The following is a 15299-nucleotide window of genomic DNA, read 5'->3' as shown; positions in this document are numbered from 1 at the left end:
AATATATATTTATATATAAATATATAAATTATATATATTCATATATATAGATATTTATATATTTATTTATACTTATATATATATATAACACATATTTATATATAATATATGTATATATAGGGTTTTTGCTCTTTTCACTATGTAAGAGTTGTACTAGTTTGCTAGGGCGGCTGTAACAAAATACTACACATAGGGTAGTATAAACAGCAAAAACTTGTCTCACAGCTCTGGAGGCCAGAAGTCGGAAACCAAGGTGTCAGCAGGACTGGTTCTTTCTGAAGGCTATAAGGAATAGTCTGTTCCAGGCCTCTCCTCTAGGTTCTGGTGGTTTGCTGGCTGCCTTTGGCATTCCTTGGCTTCTGCTACATTGTCCCAGTCTGTGCCTTCGTTGTCACATGGCTTTTTCCCTGTGTGCATGTCTGTTCCCCAATTCCGCCCCCCCTTTCACAAGGACAACAGTCACATTGGATTAGGGACCCACCCTCGTCCAACATGATCTCATCCTAACTTAATGAATCACATCTGCAATGATCTTATTCTCATATAAGGTCACGTTCTAAGGTACTGGAGGTGAGGACTGCCATTTATGAATTTTGGGCGTACACAATTCAACCCATAACAAGGATCAAACCAATTTATGGTGCCATCTACAATGTATAAGGGTGCCTGTTCTCCTGTATCCTCAGTGACATCAGGTTTTATTTTAAAAAGTGTTTTTTTTTTTGTTTTGTTTTTGTTTTTGTTTTTTGGCAACTAGCTGAAGGATTGCACCATCATGGTGTTTTAATATATACTCCTCTCTCAGAGAGTATGGATGGTTTTCTATTTGCTTACTAGTTGAATGTCTTCTTTTATGAAATGTCTGTTTGTGTCTACTGCCTCTATTTTTTAAATTATGAAAGTAATATATCACAAAAGATTTGAAAAACAGAAAAAATAAAAACCACCCCTCATGCCACTACTCCAACATAGCTATTAACATTTTTATTGCCTTCTAGGCAATTTTCATATGCATGTTTTACTCTTGTAATTGTGGTGTACACATAGTCTTATATCCTGCTTTTCTCACCTTACAGTGTATTACATATGGAAATGGGTTAATCTATAATGTACTAGAATGGCTCATTCTTCAGTAATTATGAATTCAGAACCAGGCTTCTGGTATTAGACAAATAAAAGCTTTCCTAAGGATATACTACCTTGCCATTACTGGGACACAGAATAAGAGGATCTCTAGTTGTAAGAAAGTTAAAATTTCATTTCTGTGCCATGGCCTATCTGTGGGCATCTGGCACACAGATGTCTAATACATGTTGGATGAACTGACAGCTTAGTTATTAGACAGGATTTTTATTCATTATTTTGGTGAGACGAGTCAGTTTTCAGGGTTTTCTTTGTCTGAGGCTACAGGCGTCATACATTTAAGAACCAGCATCTTACTAGGCAAAGCAGAAGTTGAACCAGTGTTAAGACTCACCGTTTTAAAAATATATTTTAGAAGTCATAAGTGAAAAAAAGGTTTTACAAAGTATTTTTCTCTTTTTTCCTTCCTTTAAAGATTTTATTTATTTATCAGAGAAAGAGAGAGAGTGAGCACCTGCAGGGGGCGCAGCAGGCAGAGGGAGAAGCAGGCTCCCTGCTGAGCAAGGAGCCTGATATAGGACTTGATCCCATGACCCCAGGACCATGACCTGAACTGAAGGCAGACGCCTAACCCACTGAGCCACTGAGGCATCCTTATGAAGTATTTTTCAAAGTGCACTTATATATATCAAAAACTATGATTTCACAAAAATAAATCTGTTCCATAGACAAAATCTAAACAGGAAATCCCCTTTTTTCCCTTTGTAAAGAAAAAAACTCATGTTAGAACTGAGAGATGTTGCAACTTATCATTTGTCCATCTTTTGAAACAAGCTGAGCTAAAAGAAATATCTGATGGTGTCTGTAATGTTACAGGTGTATATCGGCAATATGCACCAATGAATTATTTTTTCTACTTTGTGTCCTTCCTCTTATTTCTTTGGTAACATTTTGCCCACATTGTCACTAGTATTTCAGTCTTTCCAATTAAAATGTAAAGACTGGCTTCAAAATGAAACTCAAAAGTTTTCACATATGAAAAAAAAGTTAAAGTTGTATAAAAAATAGTGCTTCTCAAACTATGAAGCTCTTCTCTAAGAACTTCCAATTCATAGTGGACCAATACTTCTATAAAATACAATAAAAATTAACTATTAGAAGAATATTTTTTAAAATCACCATGGCATAGAGAATAAAAATCCAAAAATTTAAGAGACTCTGGAGACATGAAAATTACCTTGTCAAGTTTCTATACATTTTTAAATGCTTAATCTTTTTTTAAAAAAGATTTTATTTGTTCATTTGACAGAGAGAAACATGGGAAAGGGAGAAGCAGGCTTCCTGCCAAGCAGAGAACCCAATGTGGGGCTCGATTCCAGGACCCTGGGATCATGATCTCGGCTGAAGGCAGATGCTTAACGACAGAGCCACCCAGGTGCCCCTTAAATGCTTAATCTTAATTCCTGAATTTATTTAGATATGGACTGGTAACAAGTAGTCTACAGACAACACTTTGAGTAGAACTGATATAAGGCATAGACCCTATCCAGGGGTGCCTGGGAGGCTCAGTCAGTTAAAGCATCTGCCTTTGGCTCAGGTCATGATCCCAGGGTCCTGGGAATGAGCCCCACATCGGGCTCCCTGCTCAGCAGAGGAGTCTGCTTTTCCCTCTCCTCCTACCTGCCGCTCTGCCTACTTGGGCTCTCTCTGTCAAATAAATAAATAAATAAAAATCTTTTTTAAAAAAAAGACATAGACCCTGTTCTCAAAGAGCTAAGAATCTTGTTAGGGTGAACATTGTGAGAATATGTATAACTAAGCATAAAACTGTATTATAATCTGTGTTACCCCAGACCTAGAGCATGTAGGCATGATTAATCATCAACTCCATTTCCAGCCCCTCTCCCCTCTTTGGAGGATGAGGAGTGGGGCAAAAATCCCAAGCTTCTAATCATGGCTTGGTGACCAGCCCCCATCCAAGAGCCCACCAAGAATCACCTCATTTAAACAAAAAGATACTCCTATCACTTGGGAAATCTTAAGAGATTTAGGAAGTCTGTGTCAGGAACTGGGTCAAAGGCCAAATATTAGAACAAAAGATATTCCTAATGCTCTTATCACTAAGGCAATTACAAGGGTTTTAGGAGCCTTGTGCCAGGAACTGGGGACAGAGACCAATATATATTTTATCTATTACCCTGCAGTGAGCAGGTTGCTCTAGGTCTCTGTCCCCAGAGACCTACATGAGGAAGGCTCCCTAAAATCTCAAAGGTAGGAAGTTCAGAGAGCCTTCAGGTTAATGAACACATCCACCTACCAGGAGGGGGACCCACCCCGGCTACACAGGGACAGGAGCTCCCATGCTTGGGACCCTTCCAGAGACTGCCTTATGTATGTTTTTATTGGTTGTTCATCTGTATCCTTTATCATATCCTTTTATAATAACCCGGTAAACAGTAAGTAAACTGGGTTCCTGAGTTCTGGGAACAACACTAGCAAATTAATTGAACCTGAGAAGGGGGTTGTGGGAAAATCTGGTTTAGAGTTGGTAGATCAATGCACAGGTGACAATCTGAACTTGCTGTTGGCATCTGAAATAGGGTAGGAGCGGTTCTGTGGGACTGAGCCTTTAACCTGTGGGATCTGATGCTGTCTCCAGGTAGACAGTGTCGGAACTGAGTTGAGTTGAGTAAAAGAGATACATAGGAGGAAGACTGAGGTTGTTTCTTATCTTAAAGGTAAAGGGAGTACAACATGGACAAAAGAGCACACATCTACCTTTCCAGAGACACAAAAGATATTAACAGTTAAAAGAGGTAAAACTGTCAAAAAATAGATGAAAACAGCTATATAAATTGTAAAACATAAGTCATCGTTAATTCATGGTTCTTTTAGTTGTATGACTGGAAAATTCACAGATTTCATGGAGAAAACTGCCATTATTCTGTCTCAATAATCACAATGTGGTCAGAAGAAGTCACACATAGCATTTCTCTCTCTTCCACAGCAACCCCCTCCCAGTTATTTCTTGGAATCCCTGAGAATGTAATCTTATTTGCACTAAGCTCTCAAGTGGTCTTGTCTATACTCTTCCATTATCTGGTGACCTGATACCAGGGCTTTGATGCTGATGCAGTTATCATTACTGGCAGGGCCTACCAGAGGTACTGCTGTCTTCAACTTCTTAGTTTCAAGTATGAGAAGCTAAAGTTTTGTCAGTTAGGTTTAATGAACCCAAGAGGTGCCGGTAAACTTTCCCAGGCCCTTGGTCCCAGACTCATGTACCCTGACAACGAGAAAAACAGCACTATCTATGTGCTATTAGTTAGTTCAGAGTGATTTCACATCCTGTAGCCCCATCATCCCAAACCACACAAGGTGTTAATGTCCCAAGTGGTATCGTAACTGAATCTTCAGTAAGCCTTTCCAACAATCTATGAGACCTGATGCTTCCGTGATGATGTACGTGAAACCAGTGAATCCCATGCACTTCAACCCAGATTATCAGTAGAAGCAACAAACTCTGAGTCTCTGACAAACTAATGTACTTTTAGGTGACTAGCCGTAACCTTATGGCAGGTGGATTGCACTAAATCCCTTCCATTATGGATGGCGCGACAATCTCCCTTAGTAGAAAAGAAACTTTTTCTGGACTTGCTCTCCCTGACGCTGCTGGTACATTCTTCTGCAATGGAGACTAGGGCCTTTTGGGATGCATTCTACTTGAGACATGCAATTTCTCACTGTCTGTGTCCATTTTCAGTAGTTCTTCACATTTTTACCTTTCAAAGGCTTTGGTAGTCTGGTGAAGTTTATGGGCCCCTTCTCAGAGCAGTATTTTTTTGGAAAGATTTTATTTATTTGACAGAGAAAGAGACAGCGAGAGAGGGAACACAAGCAGTAAGAGAGGGAGAGGGAGAAGCAGGCTTCTCGACAAGCAGGGAGCCCGATGCGGGGATCGATCCCAGGACCCTGGGATCATGACCTGAGCCAAAGGCAGACATTCAACTGACTGAGCCACCAGGCACCCCCTCAGAGTAGTATTTTTAAGTGCAACATATAAAACACATAAGACTATTAAGGAAGCCAGTACTATATAATAATATATTGTACTATTTTCAGGCAACTTAGGGTTCTGTGGACCCCAAATCAAGAGGTTAAACTTGTTACTAATCCTCTACTTTCACTTCCAGATCCATAATCATTTGACCAAACCGTGAACCTCTGCCAGTGAATTGGTACAGAAGAGACGTTGGCAAACTGTAGTCTGTTACCTGGTTTTCTGAAGGAGGTTTTATTGGAACACAACCAGATCCATATATTTACTTCCTACTTATGGTTGTTTCGCACTGCAAGGGTGGTGTTGAGCAGTCACCACAGAGATCGTATGTGGCCTACGAAGCAGAAAATATTTATTGTCTGCACTTTTAAAGAAAAATTTGCAAGTCCTGGTCTAGATCCTGGCCTAAAGGCCCAGCAAGCAAAGTGGACCAGAAGTATTCCTTGAAGTTCTGCCCTCTGGAGGATTTTCCTTCTCCGTTGTCCCCTGGAGATACCGCTCAGGGCTCTAATGCTGGAAATTTCACTTCTGCCTGTTGCAGGCCTAGTCTGCAGAGCCAAGTGAAACAAGCCTTGAGCCCTCTATGAGGCTGTAGGTGGGAGTCACCGGAGCTATAGGGCACGGACAGCTGTGCTAGGACTTTTACTTGCCAAAATCCATTCAAGCCACTTGCCAAAAACACAGCTTCCACTGAAGATGAAATGCTTCAGGGCACACCTAAATTTAGAGAGAGGCAGTTCTCTGCATGCAATCCAGGACAGGCAGTTTGGATGATGTGGTTGCTTGAAGATATATATTAGAAATCTAATCTCGATCAAAAACTAGAAGCAAGACAGGAACTGGTTTTAAAGGAGAAAAGTTACTTCCTTAAAAGAACATATAGGTTTGTTCCAGAACTCCAGGGATGTCTTGCTGTGATTCACTGGAATGAACTTTCCACACATTGTAAAATCATAACTTGCCAGAAATGTTTTTGGTGCCACTGAGTTTCTTGGATGACAAGGGTCAGGTGGTAGAGCCATGTCCACTAGAGCGTGGACCACATGGAGTACCCTTGCTCTGGGCCTTCTCAAGGAGGGAGGGTTACAGCTTTGTAGGCCAGTACATGGAAAGAGGCAACCAATCAAATGTAATATATGTTTCCTTCAACAGCCACTGAAGTCCAGTAAATAGTAGGGGCTCCATGATGTAACAACTTTCCATTCCCAGTGGACATGTTATCCAATATGTCCAAGGTCACTACTGGACATAACTGGTCTCCCCCACCCCAATTTTACTGAGGTGTCAGCAGGCCCTTGCATTTTCTGGAGAATTATCACAATTTTCTAGCATCTGGGGTACCTGTTAATTTTTGCTCTCCAGATTCAGTCAACACGATGTCATCGATGGTAGACTAGCATAATGATGTCTCATGGGATGATGAGATGATCACTATTTCCTGCAAATTGGTAGCACATGGCTGAAGAGTTGGCACACACTGTGGCAAGACAGTGGTGTTCTGCTCTGGTGTTCTCTGTTTATTGCTCGTTTTGTCGCTATTTCGAATTTTGCTCTTTTGTATATCATGGGGGTTTTTTGCATCAATTTTAGTTCTATAAAATATTGCATTAAAATATTATTTATCTTGGTTACTGAGTGCTTTGACGTTCCCTCAAATTTTGTGTCTGAGCTGAATGCTTTGCTCATCTCACCCCAGCCCCATGCTGATTGACATATAGAGAAGATGCGCCCATTAGATCAATGCTGCTTGTCAAGTGTTTATAAGATCATATTTGGAACACTTGTCACAATTAGAGTTGACATAAAATGAATGATAATCTAAGGTCACTTTGAGACCCACCTGCTTTTTAAAGTAGCCAAATATGAATTAAGTCATCACTGTTACATCTTTCAAGTCATTGATGGCAACATTTATCCCTGCAATTCTATCTACCAGGGAGGCAATATTGCTTTCTTATTAGGGACTGGAGCTCCAGGAGTTTCTGCTTGGTCCTTTCTTCCATAAGTCTTAAAAGCTTTGCCTCTGTGGCTCAAGGAGCCAGGTGGGAATTCTATCATTTATTAAGGATATGCCTGTCATTTATATCTTCAGGAACTGAAGATATTTCCACTGAACTGGGTTTGGTAGTTTCATTGGGCCCAGAGCAAGACCAACAAGGGTCAAAAACTGCACTTGCATCTTGTCAATCCCTATCCTAAGTCTATAACCGGTAACTGTAGTATCCTGGCTGATCAGAAGTTAGTGTTTAACTCAGAACTAGGATTTATTATTCTTCAAAATTTGGAATATTTCCTTTTCACCAGGAAAAATGGCTGCGGGTTCACAGTGGATGGGGGAAGCTAAGAGAAAAAAAAGTATGCATACATACTTGGGGTGTTCTTCCTTGAGGGTATTTGGCCTCCTTTCATTTATGGGATCTTAAATTTATAAATCAACTTAGATCTGGTAATTGAGTGAAAGGTTATGACTCACTATTGTGGTAGATCAGGACAGTTTTCCATTCACTAAACCAGGAGTTTTGTCAGTTACAGAAGGATCTCATGGCCTCTCCATCCATTTGTGTCCTAGGGCTCTTGCTCAATTATATAATGCCAAAGATTGTTGTAAATTACAATTTCTAGTTACTATACAGGTCCTGCTATGGATTCTAGTAGTCACCCCAGCTGTGTCTACATTGGGTCAGTGCTCCCATCTAGTCTTTGCTAGCCCAGGACCTTAATTACCCCCATTGAGATTAGCAAGCTCATTTTGACCACAATATGTCACACTAGCACACTCGCCTAGAGAAAAGAGCTAATAAGGTTGTTTTAAAAGATAAGAGGGCTTGAGTAGCAAATGTGGAGGGAGCCTGGAGTTGGAAAAATCATACTTTCCACCCATCATAGTAAAGATTAGATCAGGGAGAAAATAATCAACTGATGCTAAAACAAAGGGGGAAATTGTGATGAGCATCAGAATATTTGCACTGTTCTTAAAATGTCTCTCCACAGACTGCTTATTAGTTGCTAGAGAAAACACAGTAATTGTAAAGTGGGAAACCTAGAAAACAACTTGATTGGCTGATGAAAATTTACATTGCCCATGGGGGGCAGCCAGACATCCTGTGCCTCCCAATATTATGCTCTGAGAAGGACACAACATCAATTATGCAGTTGTCTAGCCAGGAATGCATAATGTGAATCTAAACATGAGGAAATATTAGACAAACTGCAAATGAGGAGCATTAAAATAAAAGGAAGGACTGTATTTGTCAAAAATCTCAATGTCAGAGAAGAAAGACTGTGCATGTTTCAGACTAGAGAAGACTAGAGAGACATGACAACTCAATGCAAGACTGGATCCCAGGCTCAAGGGTAAGGATGTGCTAGACAGGGCATTATTGGTCAATGGACAAAACTGAACTATGGGAATTAGATCAAAGCTCTGTAGTCATGTTACATTTTTTTGATTATTTGATATGGCTTTATTTTCTGATCATCCAACTGTGTCCCACAACCAGCCTGAGCGCTCACCAGTCAGTGATCCTGACAACCCAGCCTGCCTTGGGGAGGGATGAAGGCGGAAGGATGAGCTAATGCTGGTGCCTGCGTCCAGCACCCCAGAGTGATCAGTCTGGCTGGGCACTCAGTAAACAGTCTTGGGGGGAGACAGGCCACCCAGTGGGGCACAGAAAAGGGGAGACGCAAAAGAGAACCTGTGGCCCCCATGCCTGCCCCTCCCTAGGCCCGGCTCGGCCAACATCTGGCACGGCAGCCTTGCCAGGAAGTCTGGCTGGAAAAAGGCAGGAGGTCCCAGATGGAGGCAGAGACGCCATCCTGTAGGAGCCTGTCCCTTCCAGCAAGTGGAGAGTTGGTTTCTGGGCAAGGAGTGGCTGGGCAGCAGACCGGAAGATGGCAAGACCTTCTTGGGGGCAGAGGAGGCTGGTGCCTGAGCACCTCATCCCTCATCCCTCATCTTGACCTTCCTCCCTCCCTGCACAAAACACCTAATGGATTATACTGCTAATGAATCGGTGCACCGGGAAGAAACACCTGGGCCTCCATGACGTCAATTTCAGCGGGGCTCGAGTGTCCTCACGCCCCTCTCTTACGAGGCACCTGATCCGTGGGATTCAGGCCCTGACTGTCCTCTCCAGGTTCTGGGAAGGGCAGCCCTGCCAGCCCCACTGGGGGGGAAGGAGTAGGGAAGGAGTAGGGAAGCTGAGGCTGCACATTTTTTCTGTCATCTCTGCTCAACACTCTCGCTCCTCCCCCAGTTTGGATGCCCTCCTAGGACCCTGAAGCAGAAGCTGTCCCAGAACACATACTCTTTTCTACAGGTGAGGAAACTGAGGCCCAGAGAGACTGAGGTAAGAGGCAGAGGAGCCAGGGGGCCTACTCCAGGGCCGCCTCTTGCCCCAGGGTCTCTGAAGGCACTGGGACCCTAGGGGGACAGGCCCAAGCTCCCTGGGGTGCGGCAGGAGGGCGAAGGCAGTGAAAAGCACAGGAGAGGGCGACTGGCGCAAGGAGCCCGACAGGCAGGCCACTGGGAGTTCAGAGCACCAGCTGTCCATGGGGACTTGGGAGACATGCATCCAAGGCTACACCCTGAGCTAGTCCCCTCAGCCCTGGCCAAGGCGGGGGAGACACAAGTCTTCTGAGGAAGGGGCCAGAACCAGGGACCTGGGGGCTGACCCTGCCCTCCTTCAGACAAGAGGAGAGAGTATCTCAGTCACCATAGGGTGACTGGGGCAGGGTGGAGGACAGACACAGAGCTGGGAGTCTCTGGTCAGCGCTGAGGGTAGGAGTAGGGAAGCTGAGGCTGTACATTTCTTCTGTCATCTCTGCTCACAAGCCCTGAGGACGATGGGGTCACCTCCAGGGCTCGGGGCTCAATGGCAGGCTCGTTCCCAAGTCCATGGCTTGGCCCTGGGACTTCCGCATAAATGCTCCTCCAAGGGAGTTCAAAGGACAAAAAGGAGAAAGACTCCCCAAGTCCTCTGGAGCAACACACAAAAGCTCTGTGATTCCAGGTTGGGGCCTCTCAGCAAGGGATGAAGCCCTGCCTTCTTGCCGGCTGCTGAGCAGGGAGGGGTGGCAGGTGCAAAGCTCCCTGCGCTGGTGGGTGGCCACGGCACGGATTCGGGAGCAGTCCCTGAACTGTTTTGTATAGGATGCTGCAGTGCTGGAGGCAGTAGGAGGGTTTGAGTGAGGTCAGGTGCAAACCCTGCCTCAAGGAAGGCCTGAGGGCCACCTGCAAGGTCACCTGCTTCTAGGCAGGATGGAAGGGGGATGCTGAGGACTCACCTGGCCAGGGTGGCCCTCCCACAGAGGCCTTGCCTCCCACCTAAGCTCCTGCTTGCTCACCTGGACTGCTGTGTAGGTCGCCCCGAAGTAGGCACCAATGCAGGTGGCCAGGAGCAAGGAGAAAATGGCTGGCTTGACCCTGTAGGCTCTTATAACCTGCTTCAGGTGGTCATGGAAGACAAACTCAGGGTCTCATTTATCAGCTGTGATGTGGTGCTGCTTCCCTCCCTTCTGGTAGTGACTCAGGAAGTGTTCTCACATGCTGAGGAACATGCAGTATTTGTCCACCAGCTGGGTGGCTTGGGGCTGGCTGGTGAACAATCCCATTGCCAAGTCCAGCTGTTCCTCTTTGATCATCTGCTCTAGGAAGACCAGCATGTCTCAGGGGTTCCCTGTGCCGGCAGGTTATAAATGACTCGAGTCAGGGCTTCTGCATTGAGCCTCAAGTTGTAGGTCAGAGTTTTAGAACAGACCTGAGATCTCCTGTACATGCTGCTACTGCCCTGGCTGTCATGGGTTAGCGGGGTGGGGGTGGGGGTATCGGGGGCGGGGTGGGGAGGGCTCCCCATGTGGGCCAGGGTGAAGGCAGACAGCCAGAGTATGGTGAAGCACTCATGCTCCCAGGCCAGGATGTTCTCAGTGAGGTTGATCTTGTGTACCACGGAGAACAGCAGCTCCAGGAACTGGCCGCCACTGTCTCCAGCTCTGCAGGAAGTGAAGTTGCAGCATCTCCTTGCAAGGTGGCTGGGACGTATGAAGATACAGGCTGTCCGCTTGGCCCACGGTGTCAGAGGACAAAGGCCACGGTATACTGGCGTATGCTGGAATCTGTGTGGTCTATGTGTCTTCCAATCAGTGCTTGGTTCCCTGGTAGTCGAACTTGCCCCTCCACAAGCAAAGAACAGAAGATTGTACACTGCGTGGGTGCGCTTGTTGGCGTAGAGCTTGGAGAAATCGTGGGTGAGCCGTAGCAATACAGAGATGCCGCTCTCGTTTGAGTCCATGTCATGCGACAGCCAAGAGGCCACTCTGAAGGTGTCGTAGTGAGCCGTGACGATGATGGTGGTAAGGTCCTCTCCACCCAGCCACATCAGCCACCAGTCTCTTGCAGCCTTGCTGTGGACTCCGCTCATGACCATCCGGAAGCTGTTGGCCCTGGTTGGGTGGAGCGGTAATTTGGTAACAGAGGCAGAGCCCTGGGAAGCGGAGCTGGCCTGCGCCTGCGTGTAGATGGAGGGCAGGACCTCATCATGCACAGCAAGGAACATGGGGGCAATGGTCTGCATGGCCAGCAACTTGGACCCCATCTCCACGAATTGCCGGATGACGTCCTGGGACAGAAAGGCCACGGCCTATGGCAGGACCGGGAGCATGGCGCTGGCCACCTGCCCCAAGGACTTCTGGTACTGCTCAGAGAAGCGCCGCAGCCGGAAGCACGCAGCCGCGGCTTGGCTCCGCACGTCCACATCGATGAGTGCGCCTGCGCATTGAGAGCTGTGGTCGCAGTGCCCCCCGCAGCTGGGTGGGGAGGGGTCAGGCTCGGCGGACGCCTTGAGGGTGAGCGTTGGACCCGTAGACAGAAGCCGGTGGTTTTCAGGATGGGACTAGGCAGTAAGGGTGCCTGTGTGGGTCATATTGCTTCCTGCGGTAGATGAACTCGTGCAGTGCATTGGTAATGGAGCCGAGTGGCAGGCATGACACCTTCGGCATGTTCTCCAGGTCCTTGCCCACTTCTAACAGCATCCTGGGCCGCCGTGGGCCACACGGGGCGATTCCTGCACACTCACCTCAGTATGGGTAACCGCCGGGGCCCCTGTATTCATGTTAAACTCAGTGACGTTCATACCTTTACTGGGGTTACCTAAGAGAATATTCCTCTTCTGAGAAAATACACCTTGAAATATTTAGGGATAAAGGACCACGATATAGGCCACTTATTTTGAAAAAGTTCAGAAAGTATTCTGTTTATATATATACACGTATATAAAGAGCCCCACACAAATGCTAAAGCAAATAAGCTAAAATGTTTTTTTTAAAGTGAGTTTTCTTTTATTTTTTAAGATTTATTTATTTGACAGAGAGAGAGAGATCACAAGTAGGCAGAGAGGCAGGCAGAGAGAGAGAGAGAGAGAGAGAGAGGAGGAAGCAGGCTCCCCGCTGAGCAGAGAGCTTGATGCGGGGCTCCATCCCAGGACCATGAGATCATGACCTGAGCCAAAGGCAGAGGCTTAACCCACTGAGCCACCCAGGCGCCCCTCAAATAAAATTGTTAACAATAGATGTATTTGGTTAAAGGGTATATGAGTAGTTTTTGTGTTATTATAACCCTTCTGAAAGTTTCACATTCTTTTCAACAAAACAAAAAGATATTTGGGCGTAACTCAGTAATTTGTCTCAAGTTTTTAGTGAAGATATAGTCATCTGGCCTTTCAGAGGATGTAATTAGAGAGTGAGCAGGCAAGTCTCTCCCGATAAATTTACACTAGTATATTTCTCTGGCTAAGTATTTGAATTCTTTCCTTTGCATCATGCTGAGGGATTTCTAGGGTTTCAGGATTTAGTCTAGATTTGTGCTAATCAGATCAGTAAGATAATAGAAGTATATCCTAATGCTCTAGCTACCAGACATATGGGCAAACTCTATCATCCTTACTACAGCATCCCAAGTTTCTAGTAACATATAAACTAACAAATTCCTGCAAGTCTTTTGGGATCTTCTACAGTGACTGTGCATTTCGGGTGAGCAGTGGTAGGAGGTCAGGAGCTGCTGCCTCTGACTAGAGATGATACCCTTTTAGCAGAGTCAAATAAACCCAGGAGTTTCAGTCTATACTTTGAAGTGAGAAATGAGGGTCGTTGTTACATTTTGGTTTTAACTTATCCAATGTTCTAAAATGCAACATCTCTACCCCTTAGGTCCTGTCATTTCTTAATGTTCCAGAGCAAAAGTTCCGCTGTTTCCAGATGTGTCCTCCCGCCCCCACGAACACTCTGTTCCAGGTGAGCACTGGTCATAACTTACATTGGTCATTTTCTTATTGGGCATTGCTAGATTTCTGTCTTGGATTACTCACTGGAGCTTCATTCACTCCTGCCCTATCTCTGCTAGGTTAGTGGTATGTACTAACTATGAGAAATAGATTTGGAATAAATCTTAAACTTATTCTTGTCAAAGAAATTTAATATAAATTGTCTGATATTCTCTTTCATCATCACAAAACCATGTGAGATGAGGAGAGAAGCTATTATCTGCATTTTATAGTGAGGAAACTGAGGCACAAAGTGGCTAAGGTCCCATACAACATAATGATGGAACTGGTATTAGAATTTAGGCTTTTAGGGGGGTGCCAGCCTGGCTCAGTCAGTAAAGCATGCGACTCTTGATCTTGGGGTTGTAAGTCTGAGCCCCATGTTGGGTGTAGAGATTACTTAAAAATAAAATCTTTTTTTCTAAGATTGTATTTATTTATTTGGCTAAGAGAGAGAGAGAGAGCGAGAGAGAATGAACAAGCATGAACAAGCACCAGGCAGAGGAAGAGGGAGAAGCAGGCTCTCTGCTGAGTGGGGTCCCAATTTGGGGCTCAGTTCCAGGACCCTGGGATCATGACCTGAGCTGAAGGCAGACACTTTAACCAACTGAGCCATCCAGGCCCCCTAAAAGTAAAATCTTAAAAAAAAATGAATTTAGGCTTTCTGTTCTTCATTTTAGTGAAGCATCCCAGGCTCAATGAAAATACTGCCAAGTCCCCTAAAATACTTTGGAAATACTAAATGTATACAAAGAATTTTGCAGAGATACCTTTTAACCAAATGAAATAATCATTAGGATACTAAATATCAAAAATGATGTCTCAACTCAAACTCAAAACTTCTCTCTTCCGTACCAACTTTCTCTTTCATTGTCTCAGTTTCCGCCCAGATACCATTATTCTTTGCTTGCTCTTCTTCCCCTCAGCTTCCAGCTCTGGCTGGCTGCACACCCCACCTAAATTGTGATGGTTTAGGATCATCTTGTCCTAGTATGTATACCTCTTCAGCAGGTACCTTTCTAGAAAATTCAAGCCTGGATATCTTAAGACCCCTTCCGTCCCATGGTGAATATTCTGTACTTTTGTCACACCAGATACTTGAAGTTCAGGCTATACCCACTGCAACCCACTGTCTTTGCTCAACAGTCACAGACAGCTCCAACCAGTCTTTAAATTTATTATTTTAGGTAAACCTCAATCACCACTCCTTGGGCCTTCTGAACCTCAAAGGACACCTATCAACTGTTGTTCAGACTCTAGAGAACATATATCAAACCCACAGTAGTTCCCTTGTAGCCCCTTTAATTTAGTTTGAAGATTTTGAGAGTCAGGGGAGAAATGCACAACATTATGACAATTTTCTAAGTAATCCTCACTCATTGGTTACCCTTTCTGATCACTCTCTTCTTCTCTTGAATAGACCAGAAGTTGGTAGTGGGCTGTTTTACAATGCACTATGTCCTTCATTGGATAAGTTGGTATTTCTTTTTAGAATTGCTTCAGTTGGCTATAACAAATTATCCTAGGCAAAGTAACTTAAACAACATACATTTCTTTCTCATAGTTCTAAAGGCTTGGAATTGGAAATCATGACACCAGCATGGTCAGGAGCTGGTGAGAGCCCTCTTCTTGGTTGTAGATGGCCAACTTCTTGCTGTATCCTCACTTGTTAGAGAGAGAACTATCTAGCTCTCTGGTCTCCTCTTGTAAGAACGTTAGTCCCATCCATCAGGGTTCCACCTTCATGACCTAATTACTTCTCAAAGGCTCCATCTTCAAGTACAATCACATTGGGATTAGGGTTTCAGCATATGCATTTTCAGGAAACAGAAACATTTAGT

General features: G+C 44.6%; 1 pseudogene; it reads right to left on the bottom strand.

The window, feature by feature from the left end:
- Positions 1-10166: 10166 nt before the first annotated feature.
- On the bottom strand, positions 10167-12273 carry LOC131821075 (BOS complex subunit NCLN-like; annotated as a pseudogene).
- Positions 12274-15299: the final 3026 nt, after the last annotated feature.

Source organism: Mustela lutreola, chromosome X (assembly GCF_030435805.1).
Source record: "Mustela lutreola isolate mMusLut2 chromosome X, mMusLut2.pri, whole genome shotgun sequence".
Taxonomy (NCBI): Eukaryota; Metazoa; Chordata; class Mammalia; order Carnivora; family Mustelidae; genus Mustela; species Mustela lutreola.
Note: the sequence above shows the minus strand (reverse complement) of the source record. Positions and strands in the feature narration are given on the sequence as shown.